This window comes from Chrysochloris asiatica, unplaced genomic scaffold, assembly GCF_000296735.1.
Source record: "Chrysochloris asiatica unplaced genomic scaffold, ChrAsi1.0 scaffold00234, whole genome shotgun sequence".
Classification (NCBI taxonomy): domain Eukaryota; kingdom Metazoa; phylum Chordata; class Mammalia; order Afrosoricida; family Chrysochloridae; genus Chrysochloris; species Chrysochloris asiatica.
Window position 1 is genome coordinate 3,655,012 of NW_006408752.1, and position 10,750 is coordinate 3,665,761.

Below are 10,750 nucleotides of genomic sequence, written 5' to 3' on the forward strand. Positions count from 1 at the left end.
GGTCCCACTGATCCTATGCACAACAGAATGAAACACTGCCCGGTCCCACTGATCCTATGCACAACAGAATGAAACACTGCCTGGTCCCACGCCAACCTCACAGTCATTGCTATGCCTGAGCCCACTGTTGCTACCACTGTGTCAATCCATCTCGTTGGGGGTCTTCCTCTTTTTCTCTGAGCCTCCACTTTACCAAAGAGGATAGCCTTAGTTCCATGTTTCCTTGAAACTGGCTTAACTTTCTGTCAGTTCCATGTTGATGTACTGTTGTCAGATTTTGCTTGCATATGATATTAACATGATTATTCCATGATTTCCACATTCCATTGAGTCACTTCTTTTTGGAATGGGCACAAACATGGATGTCTTCCAATCAGTTGGCCAGGTAGCTTTTTCAATTGTCTTGGCATAGATGAGTGAAGGCTTCCAGAGCTGTATCACTATGATGAAAGATTTCAATTTGGATTTGATCAATTCCTGGTGCCTTGTGTTTCGCCAATGTCTTCAGTGCAGGTTGAACTCCTTCCTTCAGGACCATTACTTCTTGATCATACTCTACCTCTCAAAATGGCTAAACACTGACCATTTCTTTTTGGTACAGTGACTTTGTGTATTCCTTTTACTATGGGGAGAAACCAAGGATACTGCTAAATATTCTACAATGCACAAGACAACCCTATAACTAGACTTGTCTGACCCCAAATGCTAATAGTGCGCAAGCTGAGAAATCTTGCCTAAATAAATGTCCTACTTCCACCTTCAAACTGCCATGAAGTTGTTGTTTTGGACTGCTTTTACTGCATTCCCACTCTTTTGTCTTCCAGTACTTGTATGTCTGGTGTCTGAGTCCTCTCCCACTGTCTGTATGTCTCTTGAGGTCACAAGCTGTATGTATCCCACTCAGCTCATTTGTCCCACTGAGGACAACAAGAGTGTTAACACACAAGACGGATAACCAATTTATTGACTAAAATGGAATTGAAATTTCTATTTCACTTTCTAAGATATATCAAATATCTGTTCAGGTCTATTTTCCTCTTGTTTCCTGTTATGAAGAGAAGAAAAGATAGGCACAATCTTTTGTGCATTTACTCTTGAAATACTTAAAGACTGTTATTAAATCACTTGTCTGTCGTCTTAACTCCAGGGTAAATTCCAGTATCTTTTATTATCCCATAGGAAAGAGTGCCCTTTAAGAGTAATGACTCATACAAAATTGGATTAAATGTAGTTTTGATGCTAGTTCTCATCCCATACTGGGAAGCTACATTTATTTCATTTAGTATATCTGTAGCTATTGAGCCAAAAATCACATAAATAAATAAATAGCCAAGCTTGACCTCCAGCTGAGTTAAAAGGCAGCTTTGCATGAGCCAAAATTAAATAATAAATACGATGATTTCTCTAAAGCTCCTCCTTTTCCTGTTATCCTGATATTTAACAAAGCAAGTTAAACGTTTACAAATGTTAAAGTCAGTTGGTATTATAAATATTCATTAAACATTTTACAAATAAGATGTCATGGCTATTTTTCTGACATTTAGGGACTTTTGACACATTTTTAAAAAATTCGTATGTGAGCCAGAATTCACATCTGAGCACCAGCTCCTAATGTTATCTCTCCTGAGACACAAGAAATCTATTAGCCTAAGGAACACACACTCACACATAGAGAGAGATTCTGAGAATTAAGTGTGGAAATTTTAAAAAAGAAATTCAGCTTGGATGAAAATAAGGAAAACCTGGTATGATGAGAAAATGCATCACAAATCCCTTTTTCCATTTCTAGAACGTAAGCTAAACTCGCTGAAACAGAACCTAAAACCACTTTCAGACTGAGGACAAGGCACTAAGGTAGGCCTGAGAAGTTGTTATACGGAAAAGCTAGACATTCTGATTCCCAGTGCTGTCAATCAAAAAGACAGTGAAGACCACAGTGAAAGGGAGTTTTGTATTGTCATATGTCTACCAGATTGAAACTCAGCAGTACTTCTCCTGTGGAGGGAAGGAAGAAACCCCTCCAGGGAGAAAAACACAGTGTGATCTGAAGACCTGAAGAGGGCAGTTAACACTGTCATGGTTCCCTGCATGAAGATGTCATGACCTACAACCACTCATTCCCCTCAGTCTGAGGAATGACAAGACACAGCCATACAAGCAAAAGAAAGGCATTAATATGGCTCAATACAAGCCACTCATTAGGTGAATCACTAGATTCCTCAAGAGTTCAGGTACACACATTTGTTGTTGTTGGGTCAATTCCAACTCACAGCAACCCCATGTGATGGAGGAGACCTGCCCTAGAGGGTTTTCTAGACTGTAATTTCTGCACAAACAGATCTCCAGGTCTCTCTCCCACAGAACCACTGGGTGAGTTTGACATACCAACCTTTAGTTGAGTAGCTGAGTGTTTCACTGTTGTGCTATCCGGGCTCCCTGGTACACACTTTGTTGTTGTTGTTAAGTGCCATTGAGTTGGTTCCAACTTATAGTGACCCTGTATAGGGTATCTGAGGAGCAAACCCACCTTATGGTCTAGTGCTTATCCTACAGCACTGCACTAGGACACCCTACATACTTTATTACCCTTTAAATTTAAGCTAAGATAATTTATCTTTATACTTTATACTTGCACTAGACTGCAAGGTCTGTTTGAACCACAAGGTTGGCAGTTCAAGCTCATCAGCCACTCCTTAGAAACCCTATACAAGGTTGCTATGAGTTGGAACAGACTCGATGGCACTTAACAACAACAACAACAATTTTTTAATCATTTAAGAAATTAAAACAACAACAACTTCTAAGCCAGCAGATCTCACAAATAGTATGCACTGTTACTTATCTTTTTTTTGTAGTTGTATTAAATGAAATAAGATGTTACGCCAAATGTCCAATATGTAATCAACCCAGCAACTGTGTAAATGGTAGAAATAAGGGGCGTATCATGCCAAAAATTGGGGCACAATGAATCCGTTCAGCCATTGAGAAAGATCCCTTTAATTATGGGCTCAGATCCCTGTCATTGTGTAGTTTTGATGGAGTTCAAATGCTTCCAAATCTGTGGCCAATACATTCTCACCTTGTAAGGAACATCAAGTCATTCTTCAGATGTTAAAGAAAACTGCAGTTTCAAGATGACCGGTATTCATAAAACTCATACTCAATTACATTAATGATTGGGTTGTTTTATTTTTCCTCAGCCTTGTTTCTGGGAAGCAGGATATTAAGTTTTATAGGGGAGATTTTTTTTTTTTTAATTCATTCACTGCCCTTGAATAATCAGACCTACTTGTACACATAACCTACTTGTATCCCAAACAGCAGGCACAATCAAGTTCAAAGTAATGAATGTTTGGAAAAACAATTAGCTGTAATGTATTTATCAATAAATGAGGCAAGCTCTGCCCCAACAATAATGTCCTCTGCATGCCACAGATAAAGCGTATGATGCCCTTATCAATACTTCAGCATTAGATAAAAAGGCACACACGGCAATATGCAATATTCAGTCCTGGGGTGCTCTTGCAATATCTTCTGATTTATTTCTCCTGAATGACACTTAAATTACTTTCAGTCAATAAGAAAATACCCATATCCTTGAATTTACAGACCAAGATAAGTCACCTCTTTTGTGAGAGTGTCTCTTCTGGAACCAATTCTGTGGGGAGTCAGGATTAGAGAAACACTGCTTATCCTGTGATATGCAGATGACCCAACCTTGCTGGTTGAAATTGCAGAGGACTTAAGATAAATTATTGATGAAGACCTTCAGTATGGATTACACTTCAACATAAAACAAAAATCCTCACAACTGGATCAATAAGCAACATCATGATAAATGGAGAAAAGATTGAAATTGTCAAAGATTTCATTTTACTTGGATCCACAACAAATGCCCATAGAAGCAATAAACAAGAAATCAAATGACATATTGCACTGGGCAAATCTACTGAAAAAGTCCTCTTTAAAGTGTTAAAAAGCAAAGACACCACCTTGAGGATTAAGGTACACTTGATCCAAGCCATGGTCTTTTCAATTGCTTCATATGTTTGTGAAAGTTGGGCAGTGAATAAGGAAGACAAAAGCAAGATTGATGCATGTAAATTATTGTGTTGACAAAGAATATTGAACATCCCATGGATGGCTAGACTTGGAAGAAGTACAGCCAGAATGCTCCTTAGAAGTGTGGATAGTGAAACTTCATCTCATGTACTTTGGACAAGAGGGGTCAGTCCCAGGGGAAAGATAATCATGCTTTGTAAAGATGAGGGTCAGCAAATAAAAGAAAGATGTTAAACAAGATGGACGGACACAGTGGTTACAACAATGGACTCAAACATAGCAACAATTGTGAGGATGGTGCAGAACCAGGTAGTAATTCATTCTGCTGTATATAGGGTCATTATGAGTCAAAAAATGACTCAACAACACCTAAAAATAACACCCCATCCCCACTCACAGAGGACCCTGGCATGGGAATCCCACAGGAAAGACTGTCTATACAGAATAGACTGTCAATAGACTTTAAAAAACAGAATTAGAACAAAACCACCAAATTCCTACTGGCATCTTCCTCAATTGTTGGGACAACCATGTCTGAACACATCTGTTGTTTCTCTCCCTTGAGTTTCCCTTTTCTTGTTATTTTTTGTTGCTGTCAAGTTGAGTTTGACTCATGGAAACCACATGTGTGCAAAGCAGAATTACTCCATAGAGTTTTCATATCTGTGAACTTTCAGAAGCAATTCACCAGACCTGTCTTACCAGTTGATAATCAAGATTAGAGCAACTTCTCAGTCCATGCCTCAAGATGGGTTGAGTTTCAAGTGAGCCTTAAAGGTAAGATTATGAGAAAGGCTTATGTGTTCTCTGCAATTACACTCTTTTCTGTACACAGATCAGCTCACATACTAGATAGATCTTCACAACCACTGTCAGAGAAAGGTTAATGGGGCAACCTTCACAAAGAGCATGTTCATTCAGACACAGCATTAAGATGTAAGAATCTTTCTCTTGGTTACAACCTGTCCCTTCTCACTACCCAAAATAAATGGATTACTACAGGTAGGATTAAAATATAGAGAATTTAGAGCAGTCCAACAATATCTACTAATGATAAGATTTTGCAATGCCTTGTTAGGTAGTAATCATAGATAAAATAACCTACCTCAACACATAAATTTGAAAGCTTTTTATAATACTAAGAAACATAAAAGAAATATGTTTTTAGATCTGTAAGTGTTCTGGTGTAACAAATCAAGACTACAAAATGAAAAAAAGTGAGGCATTGCATCTAAATGTATAGTCACCATGAATGCAACAAACACCAATGTAGAATGGGTGTATTTATTGTTGTTAAGCATTGCTGAGTCCATTCCAACTCATAGTGATTCTGTATAGGGTTTCCAAGGAGCAGCTTGTGAGTTTGAACTACAAACTTTGTGGTTAGCTATCCAGTGCTTATCTTATAGTGCCACACCAGGACTCCAGTGTGATTATTAGCAACTGAAACACCACAAGAAGTATTACCACTGGTGGTGTGATTTTCAGAAATGGTGGACAACTCCTGGTAAGATTTTAAACAAAGCAAAACAGAAACCAGTTTTTTCTTGATTTATTAGGAGTTTCACTACTGGGAAATTCACTATATATCAAATGATATAAAAAATACTTGTGCTTATACAAAGGGTCTTCAAAAAGTTTATGGAAATTTTCCATTATCTTTCAATTCCATTTTCCAGGGACTTTTTGAAGCCTCCTTATATATAAAGCAGAATAAGAGTCTAGGCTCAAACTATCAGGAGATTTTTCCACTGGGAAGTTGTACAGCATGCAAGGCAATTGTAGGTTCTGTGAAACTGTCTTATGCACTATGGATTTCAGATCAGTAGAATTTGGGCTAACGTGACAGTTCCAAGCTGAGTCTTAGGAAATGTCACATGAGTCTGCTCAACTTTCTTGTCCTTCCATTTTCATGCCAAAAATAAAATTAAAAACAAAAAACTCTGGGTGTCCTACTATACCAAGGAGAATGAAAGATTGGAACAAAACTTTCAGCTTAGAGACAACTCAGAGACCCTACCCAACCGAGGTCAGCTCCTCGCCAATCCATACACGTGTAGGTGAGAAGAAATGATTGTTGCTCTAAGTCAACAACTTTTAGAATGTTTGGTCATATGAGGGTAAATCAAAAAGTGTTGCTATAAAATCACAGAGTCTTTTATTAAGCAAAAATAACAAAATGTGAAACTATTTCTCAACATCTCCTCCATCTTTGTCTATACCACTCTGAAAGGATCTCGGTACAGCACTGTAGGTTAATGTGCCAGACTGCAAAGCCGTTGGAACTGTAAGGTCAGTAATTCAAGCTCACCAGCTGCTCCTTGGAAACCCCATACAGGGTCGCTGTGGGTCAGAACCGATTCGACAACCTTTAACAACAGCAACAACAATGGTTCCCACAAAGAAGTCTTGGCTCTTCGATTTATACCATGGCAAAAAAAAAAAAAAAAGAGTTTTGGCATTCTCTAGGGGCTCATATTATGTTCCTTCTAAATATTCTAGAGTTTGGGGAACAAAAATAAGTTACAAAGGGCAAGATCATGGCTGTAAGGTGAAGGGAGTAAGTTTCCCACAGAAACTCTCATTGAACTGTCCTGGCTATACTTGAAAAGTGAGTATTGTTATGATGGAAAAAATTCCTTGGTGCAATTTTCCTGGGATTGTTTTCTCACCAATGCAGTTTTCAATTGTCTTAAAATAAGCCCCCAGAATTTCCTGTGTCCTTCAAGAAAATCTATCAAGATGACCCTTTGGAATTCTAAGGAGGTCAAGATGGCCAAACTTCGTCTCTGTCTCTCTTACTTCAGACATAGTGTCAGGAGGGAGCAGTCGCTGGAGAAGGATATCATGTTTGGTAAGGTGGAGAGTCAAAGAAAAAGAGAAAGACCCCCAACGAGATGGATTGGCCAAGTGGCAGCCTCGATGGACTCAAGCGTGGCAACAGTAGTGAGGTTGGCCCAGGATCGGGCAGTGTTTCGTTCTGCTGTGGATAGGGTCATTGTGAGTCGGTGCTGACTCGATGGCACCTAACAACAACAGTCACAATAAACTTCTGACCTCTCTGCATTGAATTTAACTGGTCTAGCAGAGCCCCTCTACTGTTAGAACTGAACCCTTTTTTTTTGAAGGCACACTAATAAGGATCACATGATAGGATTTTGCAAAACCAATGACGTATTCATTGCAAATATCTTTTTAAAGCAACATAAAAGATGACTATATACAAAGATTTCACCAGCTGGAATACACAGAAATCAAATGGACTACGTCTGTGGAAAGAGACTTGGGAAAAGATTCAAATCATTAGCCAAAACAAGACCAAGGCAGGGTCAGACTGTGGAATAGACCATCAATTACTCATATGCAAGTTCAGGCTGAAGCTGAAGAAAATTAAAACAAGTCCAGAAGAGCCAAAACATTAATTTGAAAAGCTGGATTATATGAAGAAAAATGTGGCATCAAGGTTGGAGTAAGACTCATTAGCAACCTGTGATATGCAAATGATATAACATTGTTTGCAGAAAATGAAGAGGACTTAAAACACTTATCGATGAAGATCAAAAACCACAGCCTTGATGTGATGACATCAATATAAAGAAAACAGAAATCCTCACCTTAACCTGTAAATAATATCATGATAAATGGAGAAAAGATTGTCAGCGTTGTGAAAGACATCATTATGCTTGACTCCACCATCAATACTTATGGAAGAAGCCATCAAGAAATAAAATGACATAACACATTAGGCAAATCTGCTACACAAGATCTCTTTAAAGTGTTCAAGAGCAAAGATGTCATTTGAGGACTAAGGTGTACCTGACCCAAACTATGGTATTGTCAATAGCTTCATATCTATGTGAAAGTTGGACAATGAATAACGAAGACTGTAGAATTGATGCATTTGAGTTATGCTGTTGGAAAACATTAAAAGTACCATGGACTGCCAGAAGAACAAACAGATCTGTTTTGAATAAAGCAGACAGAATGCTCCTTAGAGGCCAGAATGGCAAGGCTTAGTGTCTCATGCTTTGGACATATTGTCAGAAGGGATCAGTCCCTGCAGAAAGTCGCCATGTTTGGTAAAGTGGAGGGTCAATGAAAAAGAGAATGACCCCCCCCCCAACAAGGTGTATTGGCACAGTGACAGCAGCAGTGGGTTCAAGCATAACAACAATTGTGAGGTTGGCACAGGACCGGGCAGTGTTTCATTCTGTTATGCTACGTTGGAACTGACTTGATGGTATCTAACAACAAGAATGAGATTAAGACAAATATATTATAGGAAGAACTTGTCCACAACCATCTGCTGATCACAGAGACATGTTCAAACACATTTTGTTTTGAACAAACTGGTGGTGGTTGGTGGTGGCTATGTGCCGTGGAGCTGGTTCCGACTCATAGCGACCCTGTACAGGGTTTCCAAGGCTGTACATCTTTACAGGAGCAGAAAGCCTCATCTTTCTCCCATGAAACAGCTGGTAGTTTCAAACTTCTGACCTTGCGGTTCGCAGCCCAATTTGTAACCACTACGCAAACTAGTATATATAAAATGGACCCCTAGTGACAATACTTTTTGACTTATCCTTGATGTAGCATGATGTAGCAATAACTGTCTGAGATACCAAATGAGACTGTTTTCTCTCTCTCACTCTCTTTTTTTTTTTCTCCCAGCACAAAGGAGACAAGTAGGTTAAACAAGGAATAGAAAAAGTGTGTGATAAATTGAAGATGTTTGACATGAAGTGAATGAGGAATGGGTAGAACCAAGGGAAAAGACAGAATTTATGGCACTGTAAGATAAGCATTAGACTACTAACCAGAACAAGCACTCATCTGACAGTTTGTCACACTGTAGTGGTTTGCATGTTGCTGCAATGCTGGAAGCTTTGCCAATGGTGCTTTGAATCAGGCAGAGTCACCAATGGTGGAGAGTTTCAGCTGGGCTTCTGAACAGACTCAGAAAAAGAAGAGATGGATACTTCCACATATTTAGTCACTGAAAACCTTATGAACAGCAGCAGAGAAATATTGTCAGATAGCACCAAATATTGAATATTGGAAACATGATGAAAAACACCAGACTGCTGTCACATACAGTGCAGGAAGATGAGACCCTCAAGTTGGAATGAACTCAAATTATGACTGGGGACGAGCTGCCTCCTCAACGTAGAGTTGACTGTGATGACACAGATGGAGTAAAGCTTTCGGGAATTTCATTTGCTGATGAGGCAAAACTAAAAACAAGGAAAAACAGCTGCAATCAGCCATTAATAATCGAAACATGAAATGTACAAAGTACAAATCTAGGAAAACTGAATTAAATGGAACACATAAACATCAATATCCTAGGGATTAGCTGAAAGGACTGCTATTGGCCATTTTTAATCTAACAGTCAAATGGTTTACCATAACAGAAATGACAAATTGAAAAAGAATGGCTTCACATTCATCATCAAGAAGACCATTTCAAGACATATCTTGAAGTATAAGTATAATGCTGTCTGTGACAGAATAACATCCATACGCCTACAGGGAAGCCCAGTTAATACCACTATGACTAAAATTTATGCACCAACCACTAAAGTCAGTGAAGATGAAATTGAATAATTCTATCAACTTATCCAGTCTGAAATTGATCAAACATGCAATAAAGATTCATTGATAATTATTGGCTGGAAACAACGAAGAAGGATCAGTAATTGGAAAATATGGCCATGGTGATAGAAATGATGCTGGAGATCACATGATACAATTTCAAAAGACCAATGACTTGTTCACTGCAAATACCTTTTTTAAACAACATACAAGATGATTATACATATGGACTTCACCAGATGGTATACACAGAAATCAAATTGACTACATCTGTGTAAAGAGATAGTGGAAAAGCTCCATATCATCAGTCCAAACAAGGTCAGAGGCAGACTATGGAAAAGATCATTAATTGGTCATATGCAAGTTCAGTCTGAAGCAGAAGAAAATTAAAACAAGTCCACAAAGTGAAAATATCAACTTGAACATATCCTACCTGAATTTAGAGATCATTTCAAGAACTGATTTGATGCACTAGACACAAATGACAGAAGATCAGAAAAGTTGTGGGATGATTTATCAAGAATGTCATACAGGAAGAAAGCAAAATGCCATTAAGAATGTAAGTAAGAAAGAAAAGACCAAAATGGATGTCAGAAGACACTCTGAAACTTGCTAGATGCAAAAGCAAATGGAAGAAATGAGGAGGTAAAAGAACTGAACAGAAAATTTCAGAGGGCAGCTCAACAAGACAAAGTCAAGTAGTATAATGAAATGTGCAAAGACCTGGAGTAAGAAAGCCAAAAGGGAAGCGCACAATCAGCATTTCTCAAGCTGAAAAAACTGAGGGAAAAAAATTCAAGCCTCTACTTGAAATATTGAAGGATTTATGGGCAAAGTATTGAATGATGCAGACAGCATCTAAAGAAGATAGAAGGAATAAACAGAGTGATTGTGCCAAAAAGAAACTGTCAATATTCAACTGTCTTAAGAGGTAGCATATGATCAAGTACCATTGGTACTGAAGGAAGAAGTCCAAGTTGCAATGAAAGCATTAAGAAAGAACAAAGCTCTGGGAACTGATGGAATTCAAAATGAAATCTTTCAACAAACTGAGGCAGCACTGGAGGCACTCACTCAACTATTCCAAGAAATT